Here is a 19058-nt window from a genome sequence, read left to right on the forward strand (position 1 = left end):
CTGGATCCCTTGGGCAGCCTGCCTTTCAAATCAGTATTAATTATGTACCACTAGACAGTAGCTAATCTGAAAGAAAGAACAAGTTTCATTTAACAGATGACTGATGGTTACTAGCTTCCCCATGAGTGTGGGTTTTGGTTTTTGTTCTGGTTTTTTTTGTGGTTTTTTTTTTTCCTTTTGAGAACCTCCCAATCACAGTATTGCAGCACTGCTTGTATTTTGCTTTGTCTAATAAAATAAAATAAAAAAAAGTATCACCTTGTTTTCCATAAATCTAGCATCAAATTCAGAATTACTGGCATCCTCATAAGTGAGATTCTGTAAGATCCATCAGCACAGAAGTTCAGCTCCAGCACCTGATGCCTTCAGAGAGCTCACCCCTGGGTAACATTTTTATTCTTTCTGGCAACTGTCCAGCGAACAACAGAGGAACCTGATGAAAGTGGCTTTGAAATGTGTGTTTATTGCATTGTCTTCATGCCAGAACTAGCCGTTCATCTGAAATTTGTAAAAACTGCTCCTCATAATGGTCTGAGTTTCTGGAGAGTGATCTGTAATAACTGTGAGCTAGAAGCTCTGCTGGGATGTCTGAGGCTGACAGGTAATTTCTGTTAGGGTTAGACGTGTGTCCGCTTGCTTTCTTCACTGAGAGTGTAAACTGAAAGATACCTGTTTTATAGATGATGTAGTAGCAAGACTGTCAGTAATCAGTGAAATTGAGGATGTTGGATATGTATTGTTATTGTAAAATTAGTTAGCTGGAGTAAGAGTCAAGTTAATATAGTTGTTAGTGTGAAAATGCTCACTGAATTGGAAGAGGGGGTTGGGAAATTTCTCAGAAGATCTCCTGGTCCATTCCCTTGATCACCTACACCAACATCACTCTTGAGAATTGTTCATCCATCCCATTCTCAAACCTCCTGTGATGGCAGCTTATGGCCCCCCCAGCTGAACCACATAAGGCTTTTACCAAGTGTCTGAAGGGCTCCAGCAGCTCCTTGGCAGCCGGCAGAGTTGTGATTTGCTGGCTGCAGACAAGAGGTTCCCTTTTTCTGTAGAAACTGAGATAGGCAGGTTTGGAAGTAAAATATGCTGTATGGACTTGCAGTGTGCCTTATCATTAACAGGCAGTGTTGGGTTGTTTTTAATAGTTTAGCCCTGAAACTGTAGAACCAAACAAATGAGAAGCTTAACTAGTGCTTCTGCAAACTGGTTCAAGAAAAAAAAAAAAGGAGCAATAAGGTATTTCCGTCTATGATTCTGGTCAGTACCTCAAACCCGTCACTGCAGTGGGTGCAGTGTCCTCGCAGCCTTGTCTCCATGCAGTTGGAAGTGCCGGTATTTAGAATTTTTCTAACATGAGTTGTTCCTGGATTTGCAAAGAACAAAGCGTTACTTGATCTGGGCAGAGTGTCACTGATACCGCACATTGCTGCATCTCTGGTTGCCGCTTTAGCTCTGCCGTCTTGCTTTTCCTGACAGCTGGAATGGATGTGAATTTTGGTCTTCTTTTTTGTAGATTACAATATCTATTAATCAACATTCTTGGGTTTTCCTTCATCGCTGTAACTCACTTGAGCCCCTTAGCTAGAGGAAAATTCTGTCAGCTCTTCATGTAAACTGAGACATCACCACTGTGAATAGCGCTGGAATTTTATTTATTAAGTAAAGACTCTTGGATTTCTAGCTTTTGCTTTGGAATGGCAGCCGCGAAATACTACCCTCCCCTGCCTGTCCCTAGAGAAAGGAAGCCTGTAGTATAGCAGGCAGTGCAAGGTCGGGGTCAATCTCATGATATAGGTGGCCCAACCACAGCTGCATATCGAAGGCACGCTTTTAAATGGAAGGAGTATCTTCATGGGGCTTAGCACAACGTCCTCCATGCCAGGGAAGAAACATCTGCTGAAGGAATCATAAGGAAGAGACAATCCCTGTCACTCTCCTCCTGTCACCACTGTAGGATGTACCTTCATTCTTATTCCATAGTTGTAGCTTTGCATCTGTTACATTTGAATCTGAAAGAAAAAAATTTAAAAATTAATTTTGGCAATAGGTGAAGGTATGGCAGAAACTCACTTTAATTTAGGGGGGGTCTATTTTAGGTAGTAAACAGTAGGTACTTTCAAAATCATAATGGTTAGGACTGCAACGTGAACAAAGTTTGAGAGCACTGTGGTTTGGGGTTTTTTCCTCACTTGTTTTGCCATCTATGCCAATGGGAACAAGTGTTCTCACTGAGAGTGGCATTTTCATTATCGTATTCAATATTGTATATTTCTTTGAAAACTGGGGGAAAACAAAACAATCAGCAAACAGTGTGAACACCATCAAGGAATGCTTATCTTTTAATTCTCAGTGCACTAGGAAATATCCCTGGGGAAGCTGTGGGAGGGAGACTTTAAAGTCTCCAGACATTTAGATTAGGGAATTTAAGAATTTAGGGAAGTCTGAAATAAAAAGAAAATAAAATTGGAATGGGCATCATGTGCTTTTCGTAAGTAGGCGTATCTAAACATGGATGCAAGTTACTCATTAGTGTATATAAAAAAACCTTGAAAATTAATCTTTGCTATCATTTTGTGGCCCACTTTCTCATATCTTATGGTCCTCAGTTGAAAAACATACACAATTAGGAGCACAATTGACTTCCTTTTTTGAAAGGCTGTTGTAAAAATAAAGAAAAGTTATGTGCTTCCACTTGTACAAGCACAGAAATAAGTACAATTGAAACATAAAAGCAATAAACAAACATTCACAGTTTGGGCTTCTTTTTTTTTGTTGTTAAAAAAAAGTTTAAAACAAACTAGGCAACACTCCAGGAAATGATTCTTAATGTTTTAAATATATTGTTTTAAATTTAGGTGATCCTTCACTTTATTAAGCGGGTGGGGGGAATGAGAAACATTGTTGTAGGTTACCTGTTTATAAACTCTGCCTGCTGTTATTCCAGAAATAACTGAATGGCACAATTCACATAAGCACTATCAGAAAACAGATCATCTAAATCAAAGCTTAAAGCTGAAATTCTTGTTTACTATTTTAATTTCACCTCATTTGCTGTGTTTCTATTCAGATAAAGATGTAAATAAGATACAAAAAAGAAATTGTTGTAGGCCGGATGTGAACCAAGATGCATAGACCTTTTCCAATACAGTACTTTGTGTCCTGGTTTTGACCTTTGCTTGTCCAAATCACTGCCTGGGTTTGCAGGCACACTTAAAACTCCTTCATCGTGTTGTGTACAATTTACACTTGGTTCTTCCTGGTGGTTGAATATCTTCACAACGGCTGAAAGTGAGCCACGTACACAATGGATGGTTGCTATAGGGTAATCTTAGAACCAATGGCTTTGAGGTACCTGGCTCAGCCTTCTGCTGAACTGTGGATTTGGTTGGCTTGGGTTAATAAAGTTGGGTTGCCAATATTGCCTGTCCTCTTCAGTTGGAAGCATTTCCTTGCGTTCTCCTGCCTGCTTATAGCCATCTCTTTTCCTGTTCCAAACACCGGCTTTGTAGCCAGAACTGTCATTTTGTAAAGCGTATTTTCAATGCCTGGTTTATGACCAGGTACTATGTATCGTAATAAGGAGTTCCAAGCCTCACAGATTTGAATATGTTTGAGGGTCTGGGTCTATGAGAACTCAAATAGTGAGATATAGTCATTGAAGGTGTCAGTAACATAACAGTACAAATGGCACTTGGGTTTCTACACAGCCTTCTGCACACCCAATCATTTGATTTGTACACTTACTCATAGGTCATGCATCTGCAGACTTTGCAGGGTATTTGCATTCGTTACATGTTAAAACTCTGGCTTTTTCCTTGAATTCTTCCATTAGAAAAGCATTTTACGTTCTCTGACATCTGCAGTCTAATACATGTTATATATAAATCTGGATTTACTGGAAATGTCTTTACGTGTTTTTCAACTTCTTTTGGAACATTTATTGGAGAAGATACATTTGGCATGATAGGCTATGATGCAGTACAACTGTGTTTTACCTAGCACTGTTTTCCAAAGGGTAGATTTCTCTAGAGAAGCATGGTTGTCTCCAGTAAAGATTTACTGTCTGTTTGGCACAGCTCAGTACAAGCCTGCAAACCCTCCAAGATGGAGGCACTGTGAGACCATAATATACAAGGCCACAATTTTCTCCCTCTGGGAGAATTTTTAATCTGGGCCAGCACTTCATTTTGGGGTTTGGCTCAGCAGTGGAAGTGGAGCTGCTCTCTAATTTCTGAATGTTAGATGGTGACCCGGTTATTGGATGTTTACTGTGTGGATATGTTGCTTTAGTTTAATAGGAGGCTGTCAGTAAAAACAAGCAACAAGGAAACAATGTCGCAGGGTGAACCACCCAAATGCCTGGTGCTGTTATGGGACAATGGTAGGACCAGTGGCTTGGAGGAGTCTGGCTCAACCTCAGACTACATTTGTAGAGCTGGTGTGGGTGAGCAGGAATTCAAAGAACAAAGGAGGTCTGGCTGGATTATAAGGGACTCCCTTTCTCCAGAAATTTGGAACTGTTTGAGAGAGCTAGGTTAACACTGGTGTCAATTTGAATGTTTTGAAAAAAACAATACTGTCTAGTCTACTGTAAAGGTGTGGTAGGACACACAAGTAAAGCAGACTGCTGTTTAGTTTGTTTGAGTGTTTTTTTTCTCTTTAAAGAAAGCCTTTCTCATAACCTTGTTATAACTGATTGAAAACCAAAGGCTGTGCCTTAGAATGAAGGGTTGCTCTTCTTGTCACCATGTGAAAATGGGTAGGTACCAAATTCTGGTGTACCTTTGGGGGAAACAGGGTTTACATGCAGAGCACAGGACTTCAGAATAGGGTCTGATGCTAGGAAAATCACATAATTTCAAAGAATAGATTCCAGAAAAGACTTCCGTGGGGGAATATGAATGGAATAATTATGCAGCTAGTAAAAAAGTGAACTGAAATCAACTGAGCAGTGACTGAGGCCTGGTAGGAAGAGGAATTATTTTTTCCTAAACTCACACTTCACACTGTTACAAGCAACTTCTTGGCTCTCTTAGTGCTGACTCTGTAATTTCTTAGACAGAGGATCTACTTTTAAACACTTTGGAAGTCCCACTGGCTTCACTGGAATTTCTTCAGGTGCTTCTTAAGCATATGCTTAAATTTTCAGACTGTGGCCCATGGTACTCAGCTTTTGGTTGTTCACTAGTTTAAGTTATAGCCTCTGAATTAATTTTCTTTTAGCTGTGTCAGGGCTTTGTTGTAGCAAAAGATTTTAACAGAATGGGAGAAATTGGGTGCTATCTGTAGAGTACAGTCTCTTGAGACAGACTTGTCCTTCATCCTACAGCTTTATTACCCTGTTATGGCATGATATGTTGCCCATGTGACAGATCTTAATTGTAAGGTCTTTGTTGTACAAACCAGCATCTAACCAATAAGTCTTGTGTACCAGTTTCTTAAACCCTTAATTTAACACAGCAAAGAACCCAAGCATGCAGATGAGGTCTCTTAATATCTAGTGAGATCTTAGTCAAGTAGCTCTTCTCAGACATTATTAGCTGTTTTTTTGTAGGCACGTGCTGCTAGAACCCTTTAACTTGTTCCAGAGAATGCAAATTAAATTAATTTCTTTATAGGCCACTGAATGCTGCTGGATTTTTTGTTTTACAAATCAATTCCTAACAGTTCCAAACTGCCTCCTCATATTGAGCCTGCAGGACTGTGATAGTTGATGTAACCTGATGTGAGAACGGAATCACCTTGTTCGTGTCCAGTCCAGCTCCAGGTATCTTTTTCCTTCATGGGTCACCACCATCTAAGTGTGTGATTTAAAAATAGGTGCTGCAGAGACTGTTCCAGCCAAGGAAGCCTTCTGCTATGAGTATATAGTATCTGAGTGGCATGGGAACCTGAAAGACATTGATATATGGTTTTCCTAGAAGCTGCCCAAGAGAGCTGAAAAGCTTGATGCAGCGCCCTTTGGCAACTGTTTAGGTGGGAGCATGATTTACCCCCTTGCAGTGATACTGAAGCTGTAACCTATATCTACAAACCCTTTGGCAACTGTTTAGGTGGGAGCATGATTTACCCCCTTGCAGTGATACTAAAGCTGTAACCTATATCTACAAATTAAAGTCAAGGATTTATGAACCTTGGAATATTTTACCCATGCCTCTGAACTGCCAAGTGTAACTATTCTGGGCTGTAACCCAAAACATAGTTTACTGAAATTCCATTGCTTTAATGATGACTTTTTTTTTCCTATAGAAAACAATATGAAACATTCTGCCATCCAAACATAATTACATTCTGCATCTGGAATTTGTTGATGTTTCCTTTTGCTGCTCATATACATTCAATTCAATGAAATGGTTAGCGAATGCCATCGTATCCTAAATCTTGGTTACTGTCAGCTGTTGTAGCTCTTGCATTACAGATGAGAACTGTTGGATGGTGAATTCCAGCAGTCACTGTGTGGAACACTATCCTGTCCTTTCTCTCAAGAAGATTTGAAGAAGTAGGTCACTGAGGCTGAAATATGTCTTGGGAATGAAGATGAAACCATTTGGATATACATCGCTCAAGACAGTCCATGTCCTGTATGCATATGCAGCGAGCTTTCTGTGGCTCTCAGTTAATGGGGAGGTTGGAATCAGAACGGAAAAGGCACTTAGATCCTCACTTGACAGAGGTAGGAGTGTGGATCTCTTACTAAATGTTTGGTGGTTCTGTGAATACTGAAACAGCAGGAAGATGCTACAGCCTCTTGCTTGCCAGTGCCTTTAGGAGAACCCTAGGCCCTCCCTGCTCCCCTTTTTGCCCAGTATGCAAATGAACTTTGACCCAGGGCTAAGAAAAGAGCTTGTTCTCCATGAGAATTAGTGTTCAGTCTTCAGAGGTGAGCTGTTGCTTGTTCTTTGTTTCCAGATTTAAACATATGGTAGTGTATATCACGAGTTCTTTCATCCCAGGATGATCTATGGCAACTGGGGAGGGTTAAAAGGAGGCATGGCTGTCAGGAACAGAGGCACCAAAGCCTTCAACACATCAGGAGCTGTGTTGTGAAAAGCTCTCTTGAGGCAATGGCAGGCTTTCAGGTAACCACAAAATGAGGTCTTAAGCCAGCCTTTAGACAAGGGCAGAGGTAATCCACAAACGTGGCCCTGGTGGAGTACACAGACAATCTAATTTTCTCTGGTTCCCGCTATGGTGGGCAAAGCAAGTGGATGTTTTCCAGATGTCTGCAGAGATGTATTTCTGAAATTGTGTTGTAGGAAAACAATCTACCACATGAAAAGACGCTCGTGCCAGGAAAGTGAAGGAGAATGGCATGCATTAACAGTGTTTAATCCTTCCCTTTTTCTTTTCTTGTATTCTGAGAAGTGGAAGTTTGTGCTGATCAAGAAAGCTCCTTTGTACTAAACCCATAGCTTTACATGTCATCTTCTGGCGAATTTTCATCAGATGGATTTAAGGAGGTTGTGCACAAGCAGTCCTAATACAGCCTCTAGGCATCTCCACTGTTGGGCAGGCCACAGAAATAGCTGAATTGGGAATATGTATGTGTTTTATTTCTTTTTTTGTTAGCCTCATCCCCAGAGCATCTCCAGCAGAAGTCTTCCATGATGAGGATGGTATGAAGCAGTGCAGGAAATGGAAGATCATTAGAGAGGCAGAGTTACAAGTCTGATTACTGAATCTCTGAGCAGCAGTTGTGTTTAGACAGGAGAAAAAATAAGGGAGCAAAAGTGATTTGATGCAGTTCCATGGAAAGAGACATTTTCACTGCTCGCATAAATTTCAGCAGACCTAAGCTTCCTCCAGCTCTAAAGGACTCTACAGCCCATCTAGCTACAGCAGAAATTAGGCTGGCCTTTGGGTTGGATTGTGTGTGGATCCTATGTGCAGGGCATTTGCTCTGGAACACATTAAATTGATGTGATCATCAGCTGAAAATGAGCAGTTCCGTGAGAGTCAGAAAACCCAGGCTGCTTCCTGCCTTTTGCCTGTGCAATTCAGTGGTTTTGGGGGTTTCCGTGTGTATGTCTTTCAGCATGTTACAATGAAGATCCCTTTCAATCAGGGCTTTTCTGAAAGTAATTTGGCAAAGTTTAGCTATGTGCTTCTTGCCTGAGAGCTCAGGTTCTGAGTGCGCGTGCTTAGCTCTGTCTGTCATCAGCAACCACTTTAACCTGAGGTGAGGATACAGGCTCTGAAATCCCCCTCAGGCTATATTTGTTAAAGCAAGATGGTGAAAGGTGAGGGAGGAAGATTACAATGCGTGGAATGAAACCCAAAGGAATAAATGCACCTTAAACTTCTACTGTGCTTTTATGAAAACTGGAGAGCTGACTTCATAATTACCTGCTCAGCACTATATGCTGATAAGCTGGCCTTTACTTCCAGTCCATGGAAGTTTAACCAGAGCTACCTGTCCAGGAGCAATCCCTTCAGGGGAGCATGACAGGACTCACAGAAGCAATTCCAGAAAATATTTTGGTAGGGCAGTGCAGCAATGTTAGTCACTAGTCTGTTATCCCGGTAAACTGCCCCTATTCTGGCAGCCCCTGCGCTGGCTGAGAGTTATCACACCTTCCTTCTTACAGCTGCCATGCTTTGTGGGATAGCACCCATCCCTTTGATCCACTGGTACTGGGGCATCTGTAATGTCATCCCAGCTCAGTTCAGGGAAAACTGCTAAGCCTGGAGCACTTCTTAACCTCTGTCACTATGACTTGCAGTTAGGGCACCATTACATGTAGAGCTTTGCTTGTAAGTCTGGTAAGGTCTGGAAGATGGGTAGAGGCCTTGATGAGCAGCCTGATAGACAGGGTAACCTGTTCACCTGCATCAGCAACATTCACAGCAGAACAAATGATCAGCCCCATGTAAACACATCCAACTCTCTATGCAATCATATCTTGCTCTCTGAGAATACTCCTACAACATCTTTTTAGTGACACCCTTGCAGTTCATGAGCATTAAAGAAATGCCAGAAATTCACCCTGGCTGGAAAGGAAGGGTATTTGAGGGAACATGAAGCACAAGTCCAGGGTAAGAACTGAGAAAGTCCAGTCCCTGCAGTCACAGGTCACTATGTCCTCTCATCTTCTCTGTGAATTTATAAACAACCATTTTAAAACAGTAACATTTTTGTGTGCTTTGTGTTTCTCCCATCCTGTTGGAAGGCTGTGCCAGAATCTTTCTGCACCTTTTTCTAATTTCTAGCAGAAATTTATTAATGGCTGGCTTATATCCACTGCTTGTTGTGCAAATGTTTTCCTTCAGATTAGATGGCACTTCTTCCTGCTGTTTGCCCTTCTGCTTTATTTACAGAGAGCCTTGTGTATCTCCTCTCAACCTCACTTCTGTTGCATCTTAAAAGGTACATCTTTGCAGTGCCTGAGGGAGCAGTGCAGAGAGTGCTGAGCTACTGATTCCAGGTGATGTGGAATGGGCTTTCTGAGGGTTTTGCAGCCAGGTCCAAAAAGCTGTCCATGCTGTGGTTCTTTGTAGCTTGGGTTTGTGTCCAGAAGGATTACAGGTGTGTTCCCATCCATTTCAGACACAGACAGCTTGAGTGAATGGAAGATGAAAATGTTGAAGTTGTATCCTGAGTCTCCTCCTGCCATATTACCTCTTTGATTTGGCCAGGGTGTCTCAAAGCTTTGAAGCAAATGATCACCAACCCCCTGCTGCCTTTTTGAGACTGCAGGCTGTTCAGCAACTTGAAGCAGTTGTATATGATCACACTGAAATTGTTCATTCAGCTCTTAGACTTCAGCAAACTTGCAACTACTTGGTGTGATATAAAACATGGAAGTTATTAAAGTGAACTAACATATCTTTCCATTCTGAAATTTACTAACCATATGGGAAGTTTCCAGGAATAACTCATACATATCAATTTAGTGCTTGCCAGGAAGACTGTTTCAGAAATTTGTAGGACAGTACAGCAGTTACCCTACCCTGTCTCACATGGAAAGATTTTCCTTGTGTCCTTTACAAGCACTTGACACTGAGAACAGTGTGCTCACAGCAACAATTACATGTTAATGTAGGTTAATAGAAGTTCATGTGTCTGAGTCTTGAAATGCTTAGCTCTCCTTTTCTGTGTTGCTTGACAGCTTTATTACTGCAAATACTAGGAGAAGCCAGTTCAATATGCTGAACACTATCAAAAGATTTTTCTTTATGGTCTTAAGAGGGCTTATCTGTAATTCCTGGCTGCACAATCTTTAAAACTATAATGTTAGTGAATTTTTTCTTTCTTTTTTTTAACACATGGTTTATTTTTAAATAAAGGCATTCTGAGGCAGAACAGGGTCATTGTTAACTCTTTTTTCCCCCTAGGCTCTTCTAGGGAAACTGCAGATTTGACACAGTTGCTTTGTTTTGTCAGTCTATGGCTATTTCATTGAATTATTCAATTTGAAAAATTGCCTCAAGAGTGTGAAGAATTTAAATATTTCATTGCAAAATTTCTAAAATGAAACTGCAATTTGTGGTAGCAATTTGTTTTGAATTTTTTACATAATTTCAAAAACAAAATTGAATGCTTCAGAAGGACTCAAACCAAAACCAGTATAATGAAGACTGCTTTTTTTCCCTCAAGTTTTACTTTACCATGAATTAAAAATATTACTTTTATCTGAAATTACGATGCTTTTCTAATCCAGAATGACCAATTAATAAGAAAAATCTGTTGGTCACCCAGCGCTGCTCCTGGGCTGTGGGTCTGAGCCAGCCAGGGCGGATCTGTCTGCAGCATGGCCTGGCCCATAGGCTTGTGGTCACCAACAAGCCTTTATCCCAGCTCGTGTAAACTTGTTGGGACACGCATTCCCCTTTGACCTGCAGATTCACTGAGGCCAGCAGCTGTGTGCTGAGCTCTAAATACAGTTGACAGTTCCTCAGCTGACATAAATTGTCATAAGTCCGTTCAAGCCAGTGACATAATGTAGTGATATCTACATTAGCTATCGGCTAGGTAAAGGCTAAAAGCATCACTGAGATTTCAGTGCTCCCTTTGGGAGGGTTACGGGAGAACTGAAGGAGTTTTACTGTCAGTCCCTCTGCCAAGCACAGTTCCTAGCTGGCCAGGACTGCATTAATCTGAAGATTGCGCAGTCACCTTTTATTGTTACTTTTGTAATTTACTAGTTCTAACTGAGGATTTGCAGTAACAGTTTGCATCATGAAACTCTTCATTTTAATTTCTCATCCTCTTCCAGTCTGACTGTCCAAGCTCCTTCCATCGTGCTCCTTTCTGGAGCTGGAGATAAATGGGACACACTTGTACTCCTGTGACAGCAGGGAGAACCCGTATCAGGGATCTGACTCTGCTGTGAAAGATGCTGTCTGTCTGGCAGCAAAGGAATGACCCTTGCCCAAAGGCCTTCCCTTTCCTTAAACCACCCATTTAGGAAGGGCACGAAGTGGACTGAACCCAGTGGAACTTAGGCATGTGCCCACGTTTTACTCTGTCCTCTGAACAGGCAGCAGTTTAAGCATCTTCTCAGCCACTTGTTAGGATGTGGTAACGTGACCGTGCATCTAAGCGCTCCACAGGAATGCACATTTCAGTTGCCATTTCTAGAACAAACTGTCTGCGGCCTTGTTGACAATCAAAGGGATGCCTGATGCAGCATCAAGCTGCAAATGATGAGTCAGGCTGTGTGTGTGAGCAATTAAACACCCTTCCCTGGTGCACAGGAGTTGTCAAGAATTCCCAGTAGCAAAGAGGAGCTGCGGGAAAGGCTGGCATGCCAGACCCACTGCCTTTGATCTGGCCTGAGCTACAGCAAGGACTAGACCTGCATGTTATTTGTCTAATACTTCTGCCTTCATCTGCAAAGCTTGAAACCTGTTTTTGAAAATGATGCTGTCATTACAAAAAGTGATCACATGATCACGTGTTGCAAAGGGGATTTTTGATCTCTGAATTTTTTTTAAAGCTCCCCCCCCTTTTTTTTTCTTTGAAAAACTAAAAAGCTTAGCTTTTCACTTGAATTTCTCTTTTTTTCCCATCTGTCTTTTTGTCCTCTTCAGTTTTACCCCTCAATCTCTAGCATGTATGATTAGTGCACAGTGATGCCTAACAGGCAGATCTGCAGCCCTGGGCCACGTGTCCCCACCACAGGGTCCTGCTGCTGCTGCTCAGCAGGTCCTAGTGGGGCTCACTGAATAAGTCACAGCAACAGGTTGTGCTGAGACATTTCTCCATCCCAGTGACTTTTTCACTGACAAGACAGGGCAACTGCTAGAAGGATCAATCCACGTTAGATGGAAGAATTCATTGGATGAACACAAGCTTTTTAAAATGTAAGGTATATTTGCCCTTGCTGCAATATTAAGACTACTCATCCCTGTTCTGTGGCTGCAGCTATATCCATATCAAAGCATAGATATTATGTATATGTTATCAATTACCTGCAGCACTATTCTGCTCTTGAACTGTATCATGAATCTTAGCATCGCTTTTTTATACTTTTACAGTTCTACTCAGATTTCAACCCTAGAAGAAGAACAAAGAGTGTATGTTACGTATAACTGCAAAAATATCTAAGCAGTGTAGGAAAACCATTTAATTGAATACTGATACAACTGGGATGTATAAAGAAGCTATAGCTGTAAAAGTATTTATAGCTGACCAAGTTTCTGTTAACAGGCACTGGAAATGCTTGGAGATCACTGTGGGCAACTTGGTTCTGGGCTGTCTGGAAAAAGGTAACTTGAAAGTTCTGTGTTCTCACCATCTGAAAATTTTAAAATTCTTCAAGGTATTCAAGCTGAGCACCTGGTAACTGAAACATCTGAAATCAAGCAGTTTCTGTAAAAATGTAGGGTTTGGTTTTACAAAATGGCTGCATTGATCTCAGAGTGGCTGCTCAAAAGCATAGCATAAGCAGGAGAAATGAAAGGTTGCAAAACTGACTGTAAATTTTTATGCTTAATCTAGTTTCAAGGAATATTTTAGATTATTGTAATGTCAATGGATAAAAATGCATTTCTGCTTTACACAAAGTACATATGGAGTCCAGCTCATAGGCAGAGAAGGAGGAACTGTTTGAGCCAGGAATTATATAGAAACTTTTTCTGAATTTCTGCTCACACACAGTTAAAACCCTCTGTAAGGCAGTGGCTCCCGCTGGGAGCTTCACGCTGTGGAGAGGGGGGCAGTGGAAGGAAGATGGTGGGGAGAACATACTGTTCTACTAGCGCTTTGTTTCTGTAGACCAAAAAAGTGCAGCGTGACCTTAAGTATATGAACTGGGCAGTTTCTACATCTTCTGCAAATTACAGAACTGAAAGTATCAAATCCTTTGTGTATTCGTCTCTTTTTAGATTTGTTGAACAGAAGAGCTCTTTACGAAGGGGTGCTGAGTGCATTGTCTCCTTCCAAATCCAGGGTCTGCATGGGGCTCAGCTATATTCCAAATCCATCATAGCCTTGAAATACATTTAAATCTTTTAAAAATAACTCTCTGAAGTTCTTGTTTTCTTCCTCTTCCAAAAGCACAGGCATCAGTACTTACTGAGATCAGGGTTGTAGCCAAATAAATACGGTCTTTCTATACGATGAGCAAGCCATGCTTTTGAGACATGATGTTCCCAGAAATGGTAGCAGACTTTACAAAATTAAAAACCTCTGCTCATTTTCTTTTTATTTATGCTGCTCTGTTAATAAATGCCTTGTTTGATTACTTTTAAATTTTGTGTTTCTGGAATGAAAATAGAATACTGGCTTTTAACTCTGGCTTTTAATTCTGTATGCCTTATTATTTCAGCTTATTAGAAGGCTGAGAAGAGGTGGGTTTTTTTACAAAGACTGGATTGTTCTAAGATCATTGTAAAGCCAAATGTTTAAATGCTGACCATTTTAACTTACTTCCAATGCTCTGCAGTAATTGGTAGAAATCTTGATTTTTTTTCTACAACTTCGTAAAAAAGTCCTTAATTGATGGAAAACTTTTATGTCAAAATCTTGGCTAACTATTAGAACAGTATACAAGACCCTGGTGGAAACATCTTGCATTCTGGGATTTCTCTGACTTGTGATGTTGCTTTTTAGCTAGACTGACTTTTCTGATAATGAAATGAAAAAGGAAGCTATAGACAATTTACTTGCCATGAAGCCATGCAGACGTAGGATTCAGGATTTGGATATATTTTGGTTAACAGCTGTTTTACGTGGCTAATACAAAGGGTATGAGGAAGGGGAATAGATGTCAAGCATTTGTATAGAATGGTCTGAAAAGTGCCTCAGATCTGAATATTTCTCTGAATCTTGGGAAAATGTAAATCTCCACCTGAAGTTCATGGCTGTCACTTTCTTTAAATACAGCAGGTTCTGTCCATGCTTTTCATGTGAGCAATTGTAATGTTGTTGGTTAACCGGGACCTTAATCTGGCATCGAAATTTTGTCTTGCTCTGAACAATTCTGTGGATCTGGAGTTGTCTAAAAGGAGCTTTAATCTATCACAAGGGCCGAGTCTAACAGGTTTTTTTCAACTTACCTTTTTTTGGACCATACTAAGGAGTAAAATCAGATTCTCCATGAAGTGAAGTCTAGTTATTAGTATATGCTATATTCTGCTTTTGCGTGCCTGCAAATATTTTTGAGGTGGACTTTTTTCTGAGATGGGATATGCATGATCAGTTATAAGAAAAACATAGGTATTTGCATTCCTATTCTGCTTCCAGATCTTCAACTTGTCCTGAAAATTAAGGAGTTTGTTTTGTTTTTGGTTTGTTTTTTTTAGTAAGTATTCTTATAGTTATTTGAAAAGCCTGAAACAAAGAATGAATTACTAGTATACATCAGATGGGATGAGAATGGTAATTTTTTCTGTGTGCTGAAAAGAGCTAGAAAACATTGAAAAATTCTGTCCAGAGGTTTTAATTGGTATTTAAAATGTCTATCACTACTTTACTGATAATTAGCATCTAAATTTGTTAGCTCATATGGTGTAGCTGCAGCTTCTTAGATCAGAAATATGTTCTGTTCTCTGTCCAGCTGGTTTCCTGTAAAGTGCTGAATTATTCTAGCTTTTATGGGTCATTGTTAAAAATGGCAGGAAGGGTCATTGTTAAAAATGTTTTCAGAACTTTGATAACCAGTTTATCAACTGATTCACATGTTTAATCAGTTAATAGGTTTTCCTTTTCAGTGCATGGGAATTTCTTTGTTTATCTTAACTGAGTAACTGTTTCTACAGTGGGAAGAACTGTAGTTGACTGATAATCTTTTCAAATATGTGGGGTTTGCTCTTGTGATGCAAGTTATATGGCCAGATCCTGCACTCACGAGTAAGTCTGTATTCTTAGGGAATAGTCCACTGGAATAAAGTGCAAGGGTTTGCATGTGAATGAAACCCTCAAAAGGTCCAGTATTCTGGGGATACAGAACTTGGAGCCATAGTTATGAGGCAGTTTACGATAAGGCTTTTAAAGGCATTTGGGTATTTAAAAAAGATGAACAGGTGCTTTTGAGAATATTACTGGGTGGTTAAGTGCCAAACATCTGTGGTTCCTTCAATGCCTTGTCAAGAATTTCTTAACAAGATACTTTATCACCAAAAATGCCAATGTGTCAAAAGGTACACGTTCAGCATGAAACATCTCCAAGAACTGAGATCTCTGCCTCTCTGGTGACCTGTTCTAGGGCTGCACCACTTCTCTCTGAAAAAGTTTTTCCTAATGTCCAATCTGAACCTGCCAAGATGCAGTTTTTGATATTGCCCCTAGTTCTATCATCTGTCTCAAACAAGAAGTTTGGCTCTGTGTTGTCACTATAATTTCCCTTCAAGTAAGGCAATTCAGTGTAGGCTACTTCCTTGCAGGCTGCTGTTAGATAGCCTGTTACTAGATCATCATCTCTTCATCAGACCAAGCAGGCCAGGGCCAAGCTTCAGATGAAGCCCAGTATGCACTTTGCCTTACTTGCTGAGAGCACACTGTTGGCTCACATTCAGCTTGAAGACAGGGTTTTTCTCTGCCATTTCCATTGTAATAAGGCCAGTCTGCTCCTGTGTTTATTAACAAACCTTAAGCCAAGCAGAACTGTAAACTTTATTTCGCTTTTTTTGAAATAAATTCAATGATGTTTGCTTTCTATGTAAAGAACGACTTGGCATGGAATAATACACAATAATAAAGTTGCAAAATTTGAGTTTACATAACATTTATCTGCCTTGAAATTGCAGATACTTAGAGCTCTGCAACACTCAGTCAGGTTCATAAGAGAACCATATTCATACAATCACAGCAGCTTCTGGGAACTGGCATTGTATTCACACGTGAGACAGAGTTAGCAGCTTGCTTTTTGTGATCTGGTTTGTTTCTAGATATGTTCATTCCAGTTGCTGTATGAAGGAGATGTGTTTAGATGAACACAAGTCGTAAGTAAAAACCCAAGTTACGCTGGAAACCCAGACATGGGAATTTTGTTGGTATGCCTTGGACTGAGGAAGGCACAGACAATTAGTAGAAAGTCAGCCCAGCTTGACAGACCCAGTTGCACACATTGTGGCTCACATCTCAACTCTAAAGGCATTTCTGACTTCCTCCTACGAATTACACAGAGTATATTCTGTCTTGTTGAGAGAGCACTAGGGACTGTTGATGGAGAGGCATGGCTGGAAAACACAGCTGGGCCTGGTTATGTACCATGAAAAATGTTTATCTGGAGCCTGCCATTTCAGGTTTTTATTAAGCCAGGGCAGGACTGTATTACCATTTGAAATGATCCACTGCTTTGTCAGCTGATGTGACAGAGAATGGGCAGGGAGGAGGCTGCAGGGATTTATTTTTTCCTGTAGCCACCAAAAAGCAGGAGGTGATGGGAAGGAAGCAATAGGATCTTGTGGATGTGGGTGAGAAGAAAGCAGAAGATTGGGTTAAGCCACTTCAAAACTTGTGTTGAGTCAGCCACTGTTTCATATGGAGCATTAATTCAGTGTTTTATTTGATAAAGCAAAACTTCCTGAGACTTGAGCAGGTGCTAGCCTTTGAGAAGCAGAGAAGCATTGCTCCATATTTGCCTATGGGTATTTAACTGTGGATATTGAAAAACAGTAATACCTGTCCTGCTTACAGTGTTTGAATATTTACCTGTTTTAAAAAATATTTTATCAAAAAAGATGCTTATTTTAAAAATACTGCTGTGATATACAGTGAAGATAAATGAAGTGTGGCAGCTGAAACTTGGGGGTTTTTGTTGTCAATTTTCTGTCCTACTAAAAAACTCCCCTTTGTTGGAGAGTCAGAAGCAAATAAGACCTTCCAATTTGTTGCTGAAGCTTTCTGAAATTTAAAACCAATTGATTAGGTACAATGTAGGTGTAAAGCGTAGGCAATTATTAGGATTTCAACAGCAAATAATGCAGCCCATCAAAAATTAGACTTATTTCCTTCTCATTTAAAACATTGTAATGTGTTTTGCCCCAGCTAAATGTGCTCTTGAGCTTTTATGTCAAAGTGAATCATGATCTAATGCTCACCAGATTAAGTCTAAATGTTGCAGTATTTCCTTGCTAATTCTGGCTCTTCCCACTATGATAACATTATTTGTCTAGTCAGTTATGCGCAAGTGTGAATGAGGAGATGTAATTTTTATATGTATGCAAACACCCATGGAAGTGTTGCCCAAGGAAATCACGCTCCAGTTGTGCTCAGCAGAGCTTGCCTTTAACTGCCGTCCGTCCTTTTTCAGATGCATAAAGAAAAAAGCTAAGTTGATAATTAGGTAAAAAGCATAATAAGATCCATGTCTATAAGGCCAGCGTGGCCCAAAAGACTTCTATTTGTGTGAATTTCTGGTACAAATGTTAAAGATCCCGGCTACTTAATTGGTTGCTAAGCTACACACCGAGAGCATTTGGGTTAATGACCGCTGGGCCCAAAGCCGCCTGCTCAGCCGAGCGGGCCCTGAGTGGAAGAGACAGGCCTGGCCGGGCTGTCAGGAGCCGGCTGACACTGGCGGCCACCTGCGCTGCAGGGTTATTAGAACATTTCATGTCAAAGTGTTTGTGGCGTTGGAGCAAACAGGCCCAATTAACAGGCCTGAAAGCCCCTCTCCAGCCAGCCATCACTAACACTCCAGATAAAATTTGACATCTTCCCCCCCGCTCCCCCTGCCCCAAACTCCAATTAATTTAAATGGTTTTACTGAAGGACCATGGCACTGCTGAAAAGGCAGAGGACTTTTCTTGGGTAATCAGCTTAAATACCGATCCGTTTCCTGCCCTTGCTGCTCCAAGCTTCCCATTTGGGAGATATAAATACTGTTTTTATTTTTAAATCTTTTTTATCTCCAATTTCCTCCAGTTTTTCTGATATGCCTTGTACAAAGCTCCATTTCAAAGGGCAGGATGGTAAAGCCTGTAAACTGGATGCGGATGGGAACTTTTAAGTTCAATGTTGATTGCCTTTATTGGAAGGAAGGGGTAATGAGGGGTTTCACATGGAAAAGGTACATCTTCTCTGACAGTCAGAAACTAGTGATAATTAGGAAGAAATCCACAGTTTTGTTTATTTTTATACTTCTTAAACACTCTTGCCTAAATGAGCATTTTGCATCTCCTGCTGCAGCAGCAGATCAATGATTTTTTGAAGTTAAAAAAAGGTAACAGCTCATTGTGTACATTTTTGTTAGTATATTAACCTGAAGACATGCCAAGGTGTGTGTCAGTTGTAAGATAAGCTTTGAAATGCCAGTATTACAAGACCATGTATAGACAGAAGTTGTTACGGAAGCATCTGTGAAGTCAGTATGAATACATAGTTCAGTTTCTGCCAGTATTGCATTCTTCACTGTCATTACTCAAGCGAATTGCCATCAAGTGGAAGAGTGCTTCACGGGGTCAGGGTCTTTACTCAGGTGAACGACTTGAGTGTGTTTAATTTTAGGAGGGTGAGTAGTCTGTGGAAACATTCCTATGCTTCAAATTATGCATGCACACAATTTTATTCCTGTATTCACTGAGAATTTTTTGTCTGTCATACCCTCCTTCTTAAACTGATGGGGAAGTTCTGTTTTCTAGCAGGAGAGCTTGGGATCAAAGAA

The 19058-nt window shown here is 40.5% G+C and overlaps 1 long non-coding RNA gene across 1 annotated transcript in view; it reads left to right on the forward strand.

The window, feature by feature from the left end:
• LOC138688087 (uncharacterized) overlaps nt 1-19058 on the forward strand; it is a 195674-nt gene that overhangs the window by 29801 nt on the left and 146815 nt on the right. The gene's annotated exons all lie outside the window — the stretch shown is intronic.

The sequence above is a fragment of the Haliaeetus albicilla genome, chromosome 12 (assembly GCF_947461875.1).
Source record: "Haliaeetus albicilla chromosome 12, bHalAlb1.1, whole genome shotgun sequence".
Lineage (NCBI taxonomy): Eukaryota > Metazoa > Chordata > Aves > Accipitriformes > Accipitridae > Haliaeetus > Haliaeetus albicilla.